Source organism: Mauremys mutica, chromosome 4, assembly GCF_020497125.1.
Source record: "Mauremys mutica isolate MM-2020 ecotype Southern chromosome 4, ASM2049712v1, whole genome shotgun sequence".
NCBI lineage: Eukaryota > Metazoa > Chordata > Testudines > Geoemydidae > Mauremys > Mauremys mutica.
Window position 1 is genome coordinate 13,638,838 of NC_059075.1, and position 16,378 is coordinate 13,655,215.

Genomic DNA, 16,378 nt, shown 5'->3' on the forward strand with positions numbered 1-16,378 from the left:
GCATGAAGACAGCAGAGACCTCACAACATTTATTACACATGAAGGACTATTTCGTTTTAAACATGTTCCATATGGTCTCGTATCAGCCCCAAGTGCTTTCCAAAAATGATGTCATTGATTCTGAAGAATCAACATGGAGTTCAGTGCTCTTTGGATGATATTATCGTGTTTGGAAATACTACTGAGGAGCATGACAATAACCTGCAGTCTGTACTAAACTGCATCAGCACAGCAGGCCTCAAGCTCAATACGTCCAAATGCAAATTTAGACAAACTGAACTCTCCTTTCCTTGGGGCATACAATTTCACAGGCTGGACTAAAACCTGATCCAGATCATATCCTGGCTATTTCAAATGCTCCTCTTCCAACAGATTTGCAAACCTTACGTTCCTTCTTGGGTCTTACCTCCTGGTATGTAAAATTCATTCCTAATTATGCTTCTGTCATTGAACCGTTATGAGAATTACTAAGGAGAAGTTCAACCTTAGTGTGGACAACGGATGCACAAGCTAGTTTCAAAACAGTGAAAGACTTGATTGCACATAGTCCAGTACTGCACTATTCAGTCCTGCATTGCCCACAGTTGTAATTACTGATGCTTCTGATTATGGACTTGGGGCTGTCCTAACACAACTTCATGAGGACAACACAGAGAGGACTGTTGCATTTGCTTCAAGGACACTAAATAATGCTGAGAGAAAATATTCTACAGTCGAAAATGAAGCACTTGCTTGTGTCTGGGCTTCTGAAAAATGGAGAACTTACCTGTGGCCGCACGTTCAAGTTGCACCCAGACCACAGCCCTTTGATGATGTTGCTCACCACGAAAGGACTGGGAAGAGCAGGATACTGTATGGCTAGATGGTCTGCAAGACTACTCTCTTTCAATTATGAACTGGAATATAAGCCTGGAAACAAAAATGTGGTAGCTGATTGCCTTTCTCGCCTGCCTTTGCCTTCACCAGACGGTCCACTGGAGGATGAAGATGTAGTAGTTGTGCTTATTAGAAGCACTCTTACTGCAGTTACAAGAGAACAATTTCAAGCTGCTTGTTCAGCATGTCCAGTTCAACAAAAACTACAGGAACTTCTGACAAAGAGATGGCCCAGGGACCCTAAAAACCTTGACCCAGTTTTGCTGCCTTATTTTAGAGTTCGGGATGAACTTTCTTTGCTCGATGGCTGTGTGCTACGAGGTACACACCGGCTACTTGTGCCAGAAGAATTACTGTCAAAACTCCGACACCTGGCACACAATACTCATTGAGGAATTGTCAGAACCAAACGACTATGGGATCTGTATTGGTGGCCAGGGATGGACTCAAACTGAAGCACTCATAAAATCCTGTGTCACTTGCCAAATGCATGATAAGACAGCAGTGACATGTACCCCCCTCCATTACAGCCTGTTCCTCTTCCTGAATCTGCATGGGAAAAAGTAGCGACTGACATTGTAGGACCCTTTGATACTGCTCCAATTGACTGTCATTATGCCATCACTTTACTAGACTATTTCAGTAAATGGCCTGAGGTAGCGTTTACATCGCAAATCTCTTCTGCTACAGTAATTAAGTTCCTCTCTTCAGTTTTTAGCAGGGAAGGTAACCCCAAAGAACTGGTTTCCGATAATGGGAGTCAATTTACTTCCCTGGAGTTTGAAACTTTTCTAGCAGAGAGGAACATTTTACACAGAAGGTCATCCCTATATTACCCTCAAGCCAATGGGGAAATCAAACGGTTTAACAGAAGTTTGAAAGAGAGTTTTCAAACGGCTAAACTGGAAGGGCGATTGTGAATACCCTTCACTACTGATTTCTTGCAAGCATACCGGGCTACGTGACATGCCACAATGCAAAGATCACCCACAGAGTTACTGCATGGGAAATAGGTGAATACTAAACTGAACATTGCTGGATTGTTAAAGGCACAACCTGAGGCCCCAACCGAGGATGATGTGAGAAAAACAGTTGAACAGAACCAAGCAAAGTATAAGGCTTTCACAGACAAGCGGCAGGGTGCTAAGGAACCAAAGTTTGAATGTGGTTCCTTCATTAGAATACGAAAATCTGGAATTTTACGCAAAGGGAACCATAAATTCACAGCTCCTCTTAAAATCATAGAGAAGAAGGGACCTTACACCTATCGACTTTCTGATGGACGGGTATGGAATGCTTCTTATCTTGCACTTGCCTGTGCACCAAGAGGAGGTTATGCCAACACTTAGGGCTGGTCTACACTACGGGGGGAAATCGATCTAAGATACGCAACTTCAGCTATGTGAATAACGTAGCTGAAGTCAAAGTATCTTAGATCGAATTACCTACCGTCCTCACGGCGCAAGATCGATGTCCGCGGCTCCCCATGTCGACTCCGCTACCGCCGTTCGGGTTGGTGGAGTTCCGGAGTCGACAGGAGCGCGATCGGGGATCGATATATCGCGTCTAAATGAGACACGATATATCGATCCCCGAGAAATCGATTGCTACCCACCGATACGGCGGGTAGTCTGGATGTACCCCCAGTCTGCATTGGATGACTTCACCATAATATCAACACAATAAGACATTGAACCGGGGCTTGAGAGACTGCCTGTCAGACCCAGACGACCACCTGTCTGGACTAGAGACTATGTTATGTAGTATCTACAGTGTTTTCAGTGTAATATTTCTGCCAATAGTATAGTGTCTTGTTTCCTATTTGTTCCTGTGGTTAGAACAACAATGTTTATTTTAATTGGGAGAGTTTCTTAAGAAAGGAGGGAATGTGGTGTTTAGATGTTGCTTGTAATTATTAGAACTGGGAGCACTGGCAGCTTGTTAAAGCGGTTTCCACTTTAAAAATAAAGTCCTGTTGAAGTTTGTTAGTACCTTGCCTGGTTGATACAGCACCTTCTCAGCTTCCCAGGCAGCCAGGTCCTTCTCTTTCCAAAAGGCCGGAGAGAGAGTCCTCTTTGTCCTTCTGGCCCACAGCCCTCTTATAAGGGCCAGCTGTGCCCTGACTGCACTGGCTAGAGCTGTGGCTACTTTCCCAATCAGCCCCACCTTTCCCTTGCCACAGCCCTCTCCCAGGGCTGTTTTAAGCCCTTCAGGGGAGGAGCAGGGTAACCACCCTGCTACAGGGAACCTGCTAACAGTCTTCAAATATGTGAAAGGCTTTTATAAAAAGGATGGTGATCAATTGCTCTTGATAGCCACTGAAAGTAGGAAAAGAAGTAATTGGCTTAATCTGCAGCAAGGGAGATTTAGGTTAGATATTAGGAAAAACTTTCCAACTACAAGAGTACTTAACTTCTGGAATAGGCTTCCAAGAGAGGTTGTGGAATCTCCATCCCTGGAGGTTTCTCAGATCAAGTTGGATAAACACCTGTCAGGGAGGATCTAGGTTTACTGGGTCCTGCCATTCCCCGGGGGGTGGGGGAGTGAGGGGAGGATGGACTTGATGACATCCATAAACGTTTTTCAGAGAGGTTCATTTAGAACAAATCAAGACCTCTTTTGATACCTTCACATTCGTATGTGGTATTAAATCCTACTCTCTTTATTGGGGTGACTAGTCCCTCTGGAGTCACCTGGGAAAGTTGAGCTGGATTTATGCTACACATGTGGAGTATTGTCTGTATCTGAGTGGTTGCATTAGTCAAAGTGGCATTTTTCAGACACATTTTTTTGGATTTCAAAAGGATGGAGAGAACTGTATGTTGCTTACTGCCTGATATCATCCGATGTTATAACATGGAAAACGGTTCTTTCATTTACAGCTACGGCGTATAGTACATGCTAGTTTAGAATGAGGGTGTAGACGGGAAATTTGAAACTCTTTTCTACGTGGTGCACATGCAGATTTCCAGTAAATGTTCAATGTCTTGCTGTATTATACCAGCATAGTTTTCAAATATGCTTGGAAGTTTAATTAATTGTGTGTGACCTAGAGGACTCAAACCATATTCTTCCTTTAGCTACATCTGTGCAGCCTCATTGCCTTCAAAGGGGTTGCACAGGTATAACTGAGAGCAGAATATCCTTTGCTGTGAAGCCTACAAAAAACCTGACAAGAGTTAGGCTGCTGGTGTGCTGAGCCCACTACCAGTCATGCTGACCAAAACTGTTTTACTGGTCACTTCCCTGTCAGTCTGCCCGTATTCTTCCCTTTTCTCTTGTCTTATACTGAGGTGGTAAGTTCCTTGGGGCAGGGTCTGGCTTTGGTCTGTGTTTTGTTCAGCACTCAGCACGATGGGGTTCTGATTCACGACTAAGGCTCTTCAGTGCTACGATAATACAGTATAAAGAAGAATAAGAATATCGCTCTGAGTGCGGGGCATTAATCAGAGTGCGTGGTTTGTACATGCTTCCTTCCCTTGGAATTTCATCTAATGACAGCTGTACTATTTACATGACTGATTTGCCATGAAAAGTCCTCAGGACCCTTAGGAAAGGTACTTCTATTCCTTCTGTGATATAGGAAGAGTTGGTATATTTTATGCCATGAGATAATAGACAGATGAAGCGCTGTTCTTCAGTTACTATGTGCAATGTATACTGACACTGAATATGGGGGGAGAATTCATTCTGCTGGGAATGGCCTGGGGAAAGCCCTGCATGAGGGAACCACTGAGCAGAGAAGCTACACAGGGTAGTGTGCATACCCACTGTGCACCCCAGCGCCTACAGCAACAGTCGGGTGTGGAGGAGGCTTCTGGAGGATCCACTGGACTGACATTCGTACTGATCTCATGCCCCCAGAGCACTGTGCAGGGCACTCAAGGAGGTGGTGGTCACGATTTAGGGTGACTAGATGTCCCAATTTTATAGGGACAGTCCCAATATTTGGGGCTTTTTCTTATAAGGCACCTAATACCCCCACTCCCGTCCTGATTTTTCACACTTGCTATCTGGTCACCCTACCACATTCAAGCCTGTAAGTTGGAGCAGCACCTGCCTCTGTTTTATAGTGGGTGGGTTTCCCGTCTAACTCCCAAATCGTCCCCACCCCCCAGAGCTAACTTGCGCTAGCTTTGGGTGGGAAAGGGGGACATTGCATGCCAGGGAACGTAGCCTTAACACTGCAAGGAAGAGTCCTATTTCTCATGGTGAAATGAAATGACCTCCCGCTTCTTCCGTGCATGGGGCAGCCATGTATGGGTGAGACAGGCCATGTGGATACATTCCATATTCCTGGCACAGTTGTCTGTAGTGTCTTCAGACAACCCCGACCCCACCTCTTGGAAGCTTTCTCTTGAGTTTAAATCTGCTGACTGTTACAATTGCAGCTGTTGCTAGTTTTTGCCGGTCCTTTGCTGAATCAGCTGGTTCGCAAGTAGCCATTCCTGCCAGGGAATGGGAGAGGGAGGTGGAGAATGAAACAAGACGGCAAAGAAGAGGAGGCAACATAGGATGAGGAAAGACAATTAAGGATGGGAGAAGAAGTGGCTCTAACCAAACTGCACTTTCACTTTCACAGACCAGTCTGTGGAGACATCTTCAACAAGGTGTAGCTGTTTCCACATAAAGGCCATTAATATAGACCAAGCCTATCTACTAAGCATACAAGTTGTCTTTGCTGGCAAAATATGTAGCACAGGCCTGGAAAAACATGAAATATTTGGGAGTAAAGGACCAAAGTTTGAGACCTAACCAAAGAGCTCAGGCTCAGGTCCTGTGGTTACCGCTGTGGCTGACAGAAAGCCCAGTCCTGGTCCCACAGAAGTCAAAGGGGAGCAGTTCAGTCATTCGTCTCACTGAGAACAGGATCAGACTGAGCAGCTGGAATTCTTGCATGGTTTCCTGAGCAAGCTTATCCAGGCCAGGAAATGATCTGACACGAATTGGGCCACAAGACCCGCATTCAATTCCTGGCTCGGAGTCTGGCTGTCCTAAGTAGCTATATGGCCCCTCTCACTGTATTATCTGAGTACCTCACCTCGCCCCTGTGACATAGGGCAGTGCTATGAGCCCCATTGTACAGATGGGAACAGACACACAAAGACTAACTGACTTACTCAAGGTCCCACAAAGACAAAAACCGAAGCTCGTGACCTAACCTCTGAAGCATCCTTCCTCACTTCCTTTTCCTGATCAACTTCCTGTGCAGTGCTGGGGGCAGGTCACTTGATCTTTCTCTTGCTCAGTTTCCCCATCTGTAAAATGGCTGCTAATACCCACCCAGTAAAGCACTTTGTGATCAATGGATGAAAAGTGCTGTGTACAGATAGGGTTACTAATGGCTTGTCCACATGGCAAGTTACTGTGAGACAAGCCAGGGTCTGAATCTACAGTGCACCAGGTTGCCACGCAGTAACACCCTGTGTGGACACTGCCAGAGCACACTGAAGTCCCAGAGTTCAGGACTCGCATGGTGCTGTAGCAGCATCCACATGGGACGTTACTGGAGGGCAAGTTGGTGCTCTGTAAATTCAGACCTTGGCTTGCCACACACTAACTTGTCATGTAGACAACAGTAGTTTCCCCTGCTTTGCAAACACTAAATACACATGAACAGTACAGAATCTGGAATGGCTTCTCCTGTAGATCTTTGTCAAATTTGTTCTATATAAGGTACTGCTTGTAAAGTAGTCTGGTATTCATGCCCTCCTGTATTTAATGTTCCTTTTATTTTCAGAACACCAATATATACACACAATTAAATATGAATGCATTAAAGTTGGGACTCTAATTCTTAAGGTGTGACATAAATTTAATGCACTAGGGGTAGAAATTGCGAATAAGAAAGATGTATTATTAATGAAGCAAAAATTGTCCAACTCCTCTCCTGCCACAGTCTCACATGCTTGTGACTGACCAATTCAGAATTGCTTAGCCAGTCATTAGTGCTTAATGTATTTTTTTCATAGTTAACTGAACAAACCAATTTGACTTAGAATTATAAATTGTAGAGAATGACATCTATTTAATCTCCTGAACTACCCTACAGCCACTTAAAGTGGAGGCTGTTCTGTACCTCAGGAATTCTTCCTTAAGTTATCTTTATATCACATATTAATAAATTATGGATTCGGGGATGATTTGGGCCCATCATTAACTAGTGGCATTCAAGGTTGCATTTAGAAATCATTTTGGTTTATTGCATAACAACTGTAGGGGGAAAATTTTGCAACAGAAAAATTAGGAATGTTTTTCTTAATCTCTAGTGCATAGGAGGTAAAAAAACGTATTCTGGTGAAAATGGCAGCATGAAAATAACAGGGATAAAGTATTTATTAAACCCACACGGGGGCGAGAACGTTTTTAAAAATCTCATTGTGTGTCAACCTGATGTAACCCCTGCGCTCACCTGCTACTATGCCATCACAGAGATGCCAGAGAGACAGTAATTTGTCCTGAAAACTGATAAAAGTGAAATAGGGGCTTTTGGGTGGTAGCAAATCCTGACACTGGGCTGGAACCTTAAACTGTAGGTTCTTTGAGGCAGGATGCTGACTTTTAAGAACCCTATAAAACACCCAGTACGTTTCAGCTACATAAATATAAGACCTTGTTTTCTGTTGCTTATAACTCTGCCAAACTTTAACCATTAACAGGGCCGGCTCCAGACCCCAGCGCACCAAGCGCGCGCTTGGGGTGGCGTCCCGTGGGAGGGCGGCAGGCAGCTCCGGTGGACCTCCCGCAGGCATGCCTGCACAGGGTCCGCTGGTCCCGCGGCTCCGGTAGAGCATCCGCAGGCATGCCTGGGGGAGGTCCACCAGAGCCGCAGGACCAGCGGACCCTCCGCAGGCACATCTGCAGGAGGTCCACCAGAGCCGCGGGACCGGCGACCGCCAGAGCACCCCCCGTGGCGTGCCGCCCTGCTTGGGGCGGCGCAAATCCTAGAGCCACCCCTGACCATTAAGGCTGAAATTTTCCATGCTGGAGGTCAGCCTCAGGCTGATTTGTTTTGGAAAGCTTCAGCAAAAATGGTTTGGGCATTTCTGAGCATGAGATTAGGGAAAAATACACTTTTTGCCAATGCCCTGGGGACTGATTTAAGGTTGCACGGGCGGCCTATGCTTTGGCATTTCCTAACATTTCAGTGCTTGATTTTGCAACCTGCATTTTCTTTTAACGTAGTTTTTTTTTTAATGTAATATTTATTGCAGAAGCACTTAGACACTCCAGCTGAGATCAGGATCCCATTGTACTGACATGGAGTAAGAGACAGTCCTGCAAAGTGAATGATCAGAATAGTATCATTTTACACCCACTGTGCTTGCATGTAAGTGACTACTCAAGATACAAGCCGGTGAAGAATAAAATGTACACATTTCATCATCAAGGTTATCTGACTGATCTTCCAGGGTTCACACATCAAATGGTATGTCACTGGGTTCCATGTACTGTTTACCAACTGCTTCTAGACTGCATTTCCTGAAGAAAAATGACAAAGCTTACACAGTTCTTTTAGGTGCACTAAGAAATGGTCTCTAACTTTTGTTAGTGTAAACGTTCAATTGCTCCTTAAATGATTTGAAATTTTTTATTTCAGAACAAAAAAACAGCCAGTAGAAAAATGGTAACAACAGACAATATAAAATGATGATGATCGAAAACTAAAAGTAGCAAAGTCACCTTTTCCTATTTAGTAATGAAATTCTTTAGAATGTAACCAAACTTGTGGTTGTTTATGGAGCAGGGAGCTATTATGTCATTAAATTAGTTGTGACATCTTAATATAATTATACAATATTAGTGTCAGATTAAGTTCATTAATGGACTTTGATGTTTGGGGGTTGTTCAGAGTTGATTTTTGCACTAGAAATCTGCACGGGCTTTTTAAAAAATGTATTTCTTAAATTCACCTTTCTGCTAAAATGCTCAGCTAATTGACATAAGTAGGTATAATGAGTGCAATGCATTAATAGGATTATATCAATATTCCCTTTGCATCTGCTAAAGACCTAGCAGCACTGATCATTAATCATTGCCTTGCAAAAATCTTTTGAAGCTTTTGCAGAAATTGATGTAACCTTGCTTGAAAAGATCTTTCTGATTTTCTTTTTTTCCCATGGTTTGGGCATGAGTCTGATTGCATTTACCCCAGAGTGACGACCCCCCCCCCTTGGCCAAAATTTTCAAACCTGGGTGCCTAAAATTAGGGTTCTAAATCCAGATTTAGCCCCTCCCTCCCTCAACACACATGCACAAAAGCCTGTTTTTTCAAAAGTGCTGAGCACTCACAAATTGAAATCAACGAGAGCAGCAAGCCACTTCTAATTTAGGAAGGTAATTATGGTGGAGAGGATTTTTTCAAGAACCCATAAAGGATTTAGGCACCCAATTCCTATTAAAAGCCAGATACTTTTGAAAATCCCACACTTAGGAGCCTAATTTTAGGTGCCCAGCTTTGAAAGTTTGGACTACAGAATTCAAATGGATTTACTCCTGATTTACACCGATGTGAGAGTCCAGTCAGACGCTTCATCTGTATTCCAGGTGCTAATTCCTTTCCTCTGATGTTTGTCACGTTCCTTACAGTGTTTAACAACATCTTGTTAGGCAGGCACAGTCATTATAGGGAAAGTCCTTCTGTGCCCTGTAGCTGTGGGTTGGAACATGCTCTGTAGGGGTGTCGCATGCCCAGGACTGACACGAAGATGTGAGAGGTTCAAGCATGCTCAGTGAGGACAAAATCTTTGGAGATTTTAGCTGCTAAAATCAACGTCTCTACTGAGTGTGTGGGCAGGGGCGGCTCTAGCATTTCCGCCGCCCCAAGCAGGGCGGCACGCCGTGGGAGGCGCTCTAGGCACGTCTGCGGGAGGTCTACCAGAGCTGCGGTCCCAGCGGACCTTCCGCAGGCATGCCTGTGGGAGGTCCGCCGGAGCCGCCTGCCGCCCTCCCGCTGGGACGCCGCCCCAAGCGCGCGCTTGGCGCGCTGGGGTCTGGAGCCGGCCCTGTGTGTGGGAACTGCTATTTTTTCAAAGATGTGGCCACATTTGGGCAGATACTCATGGGGCCAGCAAGAGACCCATCCCTGACTCAAAAGCCAGCAACCTCTTGCCAAATTCAAGTCCCTGTTCTAAAGCATGGAGGAGCTAGAGCTGTTAAATGCAAAGCTCTCGAGAATTTTTTAACATGGACAAGGCAACCCATTTTCCCCCAACCTCATGGTTGGAAATGGCTGAACTGTTTTGGTTGAAATTTTCCCAAACAAAACCCCCAAACCTTCAGCCTGCTGCAGACATCCAGAATAGAGAATTTCAGCCCAATGAATTAAAGTTTGGCAAAATTATAAGCAGTTGAAGACAGGGTCTTATCATAAAGCATTGGGCAACCTTAATAATATATGGTGGTAGCAGCTTTCCCTAACATACACCGTCTTAGGACCAAGTTTAATCTTCAATTACTCACTACTGCTACTACTACTATTTAAAATAAAGGCCCCCAAACTTGTGTGAGGTGCCTCCCAAATAAAGATGAAAGACATACACAGCTAAAACATTAAAATCCCCGCCCCAAAAGGTGTACAACCAATTTTAGAAACAACATGAAGATGGTTAAAAAAATGTCGGGAAGGAAAAACCAAGGACACATCACTGAGGTTATGCAAATACTCAATGATGTTAATGCATCGCATGAAGCAGCAACAATTCTTACTCTTGTGTGCTGAGAGGATAAAATTGCTAAGTGGATGGGTGTGTCAACTGGTTTCTTTGAGAGCCTGTGGATGAAGAGGAAATAAAATGAAATAAAAATACTTGAGGGTGATAACTTTGCAGAGCAGCTCAGGAAGGGCATGAGTAGTGACACAAGAGGGAGCACGGGGAAGTATTGAGAGAAGCAGATAAAGGGGACACTGAGACTTTCCCTAGTGGAGTGGGTGAGGGAGCAGCATGAGTAGAGACTACACCAGATCAGTGGAGAGGTGTGGCATTATGCAGGGCGTTGATGACAAGGACAAGAAGCTTGAATGTGCTGCTGCAGAGCGGGCGGGGGGAGTCAGTGTGGGAGTCAAAGAGGAGGGTGAAGTGAGCCTTTTGGCAAGCAAAGAACGTGATGTTAGCAGCTGTGTTTTCGGATGATTTGGAAGAGGAGCGCTATATCGCAATACATAACTGCATCGGATTCAGTGGAATTACTCTGGATTTACAGCCGTGTACTAGAGAGCAGAATCTGGCACTTAATTTGCATTGCCTACAATTCCCTGTCCACTTCCCACAAGCGCTGCTTAGAACTCTAGTTTTTATTCAGCTAAGCTTTCATTTTCGTTTAATCTTTCCTTCGCGGCCCCACTGGTTATAAAAGTTTGCATTCTGTACTGGCCAATACATATATGTGCCTCATGCTGATCTCATTTATATCAGCTTTACACCAGGGTAACCTCAGTGGCGCTACCTCTAATTTGCATCAGTATAAATGCACAGAGACGCCAGTCCTTTATTTGGATTGAGGGTAATGGCCTCTTCTTAGTAGAAGCATAATGAAACCATCAAGAATTTTCATTCAATTAGACTTCTTTTCCTCCGGCCAATGATTGTCACACATTCATAGTGTAATGGGCAATTACTTTATACTCCTTGTCTGTTGACATCTTATTAACTCTACATTTTCTGTCCCTAAGAAAGGAATTAGATATAATAATTAGGAAATATAATGAACACATCCCTTACTACCAGAATACATGTGAGCAGAATGAATCTCCCCCTCTCTCTGAGTGTAGTGCGTGATATGTGAGTGAAGATTTCTCCTTTCTCGCCTGCACTAGGATATTTCAATTCTGCTCTCGATACATACATGAACTTTTCCACTTGTGTGGAGTGAGTGCAGAATATATAATAAAGTCTGTACGTGTAAATAAAGGATTGAGAGATGCAATGTAGGCTGCAGAGAAGTGTTTTGCCCTTAGTCTGTGAAGATTTGTGTACTGTTTCTTTAGCCTTGTAGCAGGAAAGCTAGGCAAGGCAGGAGCTGATGGAGGTTCTAAGTGAAGCAGAGAGAGTCCACCTTTAGAGATAATATTGTTTTCTTTATTCCAATCAGGTTCCATGTTCAGCATCTGAAGAAAGTGAATCCTTACGTGATTCTTTACCGCTATCATATGACACAGACTATTGTTTAAAGTACTGACACCGCAGACTGGATGGCAATTGGTGCATCTAATGACGTATTCGTTTTCACACTTGTGTCCAAATTCACTCAGCTACACGCACAAACATCAATGGGAGTTGTGCCTGCATATCTCTAAAAATAGAATTTGGCTGTAAGACTCTACGATTTGTAAAACTTGTACACGTGGAGCTTTAACTGTATAACCAGGCCCAGGAAACAATCCTTTTTGGCATGGTTCTGTAGAATGCCATTGAGTCATCCATGAGACTGCAGAGTCCTGCACTTAGGATGGAAGAATCCCATGCACTGCTACAGATTGGGTACTGACTGGCTAAGCGGCAGTTCTGCAGAAGAGGACCTGGGGATTACAGTGGACGAGAAGTTGGATATGAGTCAGCCGTGTGCCCTTGTTGCCAAGAAGACTAATGGCATAGTGGGCTGAATGAGTAGGAGCATTGCCAGCTGATCAAGGGAAGCGATTATTCCCCTCTATTCGGCACAGGTGAGGCCACATCTGGAGTATTACATCCAGTTTTGGACCCTTCACTACAGAAAGGATGTGGACAAATTGGAGAGAGTCCAGCAGAGGGCAACAAAAATAATAAGGAGGCTGGGGCACATGATTTATGAAGAGAGGCTGGGGGAACTGAAGAGTCTGAAGAGAGAAGAGTGGGGGGATTTGAGAGTAGCCTTCAACCATCCAAAGAGGATGGAGCTAGGCTGTTCTCAGTGGTGCCAGATGACAGAACAAGGAGCTATGGTCTCAAGTTGCAGTGGAGAAGGTCTAGGTTGGATATTAGGAAACACTATTTCACTCGGATGGTGGTGAAGCACTGGAATGGGTTACCTAGGGAAGTGGTGGAATCTCCATCCTTAGAGGTTTTTAAGGCCTGGCTTGACAAAGCCCTGGCTGGGATGAATTATTTGGTGTTGGGTCTGCTTTGAGCAGGGGGTTGGACTAGATGACCTCCTGAGGTCTCTTCCAACCTGTTATATCCTAGGGGCAGCCGGTGTAGGAAGCAATCACTTGAGGCCAGAGAGCAGACAGTTAACCAAAACCTCCATTTTATTTACAGAAACAGAGAGCTCACTCAGCCAGTTGAAACCGGCTGAGCTATCCCTTAATAGTCTAACTCAGTTGCCATAGTAACAAAACCCATGACAACCAAATACACAACATATTCCTCCCCCCCTAATAAGAACATCCCCTAAATAAAACACACACTAAATTAGAGAAGGAGGGTAGACTGTCTCCATTCCCGGCTAAACCCTGGGGATTATTTTGCCCCATAACCGTGGGTTCGCCCTAACTAAAGATCCAGCCGATGAGGAGGCCTTCTGTCTCTAGGTGGATTACGGCGAACTTCTGGTGTTGTTGCACCCGAAAGTACTAGGGGCTCAGAGTCTGCAGCACGAATAGGTGAGGAGGTGGTATCAGCTCGTGCTGGGCAAAGGGGTATCTCAGCTGCCGGCAGTAATGGAGGAGAACAGTCAGGAACAGGCGACTCATGATTCGGTGTCTCACCAGGAGGGGTGAAGTCAAACCCCTCAACTGCAGATGGGTCCTGAAGACTGGCATGACCTGGCAACAGCTGATCTACATGTCGCCGCCAGGTAAGATTCTCTGCAGTCCGGACTGTATAGGAAACAGGTCCTGTTTGAGTGATGACTGTGGCCGGGACCCATTTAGCTCTGGAAGTATAATTCCGAGCCAAAACTGGCTGCCCTGGGCTAAAGGTTCGGTCTTTTGCTCTGGGTGCCCGTCTGATTACTTGATATTGCTGCTGATGTTGCACAGTTTATCTGGGTTCAGAAGGTTTCAGCAGATCAAAGCAAGTGCGCAGCTGTCGTCCCATCATTAGAAAGGCTGGGGAAGCCTGGGTCGTAGCATGAGGTGTGTTTCTATAGGAAAGTAAGAAGGTATCCAGACGCTTTTGAATGGAGTGTTGTCCCTTTGCTGATTTCAAAGTGTTTTTCATTGTCTGCACAAATCTTTCAGCTAATCCGTTGGTGGACGGATGATATGGTGCTGACGTGATGTGGTGTATCCCATTTGCCTTCATAAAATTTTGAAACTCCTGAGAGACGAACTGCGGTCCGTTGTCGCTCACAAGTTGTTCTGGCAGACCAAAACGACTAAAGAGTCCTCGTAGTTTTTGGATAGTACTCTCTGCAGTAGTGGACTGCATTATAGAGACTTCTGGCCATTTAGAATGGGCATCTACTGCCACCAAGAACATGCTTCCTTCAAGGGGGCCAGCAAAGTCAACGTGAATACGTTGCCACGGGTTTTCAGGCCAGTCCCATGGGTGTAGGGGTGCCCACTGGGGTGCATTTCTTACACTCTGACATGACATACAAGCTTTTGCCTTCTCTTCAATAGCACTGTCCAATCTAGGCCACCAAAAATAGCTTCGTGCAATTTCCTTCATGCGCACTATTCCACAGTGACCGGAATGTAGCTGTTCTAACATCTGTGATCTCAGGGGTGGTGGAATAATGACACGCCTCCCCCACAACAAACAACCAGATTGGACCGATAACTCCGTCCGCCTGGACATGTAAGGAACAAGGTCGGGTGAGACCGGAGAGGTTTGTCGAGATTTTCCATGCATCACCAGGTCCATAACTTGGGATAATACTGGGTCAACGCGGGTTGCCTTCTTTATCTGAGTAGCAGTGATGGGTGTATTCTCTACCTGTTCAAAGTAGAAGATTTCCTTTTGGGCACTATCTTGATGTTTGACCGGTAAAGGCAACCTTGAGAGGCCATCTGCATTGCCGTGCAGAGTGGATTTCCGATATTTGATTTCATATGTGTGTGCAGAAAGTATCAATGCCCAACGTTGCATACGACTAGCAGCTAATGGGGGAATGCCTGTGTAGGGTCCAAAAATTGATGTCAGAGGTCGATGGTCTGTAAGAAGAGTAAACTTTCGCCCAAACAGGTACTGATGAAACTTCCTAATTCCAAAAACAATTCCTAATGCCTCACGTTCGATTTGGGCGTAGTTAGTTTCTGCTTTGCTTAGAGTGCGTGAAGCAAAAGCAATAGGTCTTTCTTCTCCCGAAGGCATAATGTGTGACACGACCGCTCCCACTCCATAAGGGGAAGCATCGCAGGCCAATTGCAGGGGCAAGGATGGATCAAAGTGCGTTAGAACTTCAGAATTTAACAATGCATCCTTAGCTTTGTTAAATGCAACATCACAGGCTTCAGTCCACTTCCAGGCCTTGTTCTGCCCAAGGAGCTCATGAAGTGGTTTTAGCAGTGTGGCTAACTGTGAGATGAACTTTCCATAATAGTTCAGTAGTCCTAGAAATGAGCGTAGCTGGCTTACATTTCGAGGTGGGGGAGCCTCCACAATAGCTTTAACTTTTGCAGGGGCCCTATGAAGACCTGCAGAATCGATGATGTGTCCCAAATATTCAACAGAGGGCTTGAAGAATTCACACTTGTCTTTGCGAACTCGTAGGCCATACTCTTCCAGTCTTTGTAGGGTAGCCTCTAAATTCTTTAAGTGATCCTCTTCATTTCTTCCAGTGACCAGGATATCATCCAGATAGCACTGAACTCCTGACAAGCCACACAAGATCTGGTCCATAGCCCTCTGGAACAGGGCGGGAGCCGATGTGATTCCGAAGGGTAGGCGACAGTATCGATAAAGCCCCTTATGAGTCACAATAGTCAACAGCTCTTGGGACTTTTCATCGACGTGCATCTGTAAATATGCTTGACTCAGATCAATCTTACTGAACTTTTGTCCCCCAGCCAGGCCTGCGAAGAGGTCATCGATGCGGGGAAGCGGGTATTGCTCTGCACACAACACTGGGTTGACAGTGACTTTAAAATCACCGCAAATCCGGAGAGAGCCATCTTTCTTCACTATTGGAACGATAGGAGTGGCCCATGAGCTATGGGTAACTGGTATTAGGACTCCATTGGTGACCAGGCGCTCCAGGTCTGCTTCAACTTTTGGCCTGATGGCATATGGCACAGTTCGGGCTTTCAGATATTTTGGTGGACTGCCAGGTTTAATGTTCAATGTCACAGTGATTCCCTTCATACTTCCCAAATCATCTCCAAAAACAGCAGCATGTTTCCTTAGTATAGGGGTTAGACTGGTTTCTTCTTTAGTCATCCGGTGCACTTCTGCCCAGTTTAGCTGAATCTTCCCAAGCCAAGACCTACCCATTAAGGCTGGGTAGTCACCTCTCACCACAAACAGTGGCAATTTAGCCGCCTGTCCATTGAGCTCCACCTTAACATCAATAGTGCCCAACATGGGCACAGCTTCACCTGTATACGTCTTCAGAACAGTTTTTGTTGCCTTAAGCGGAA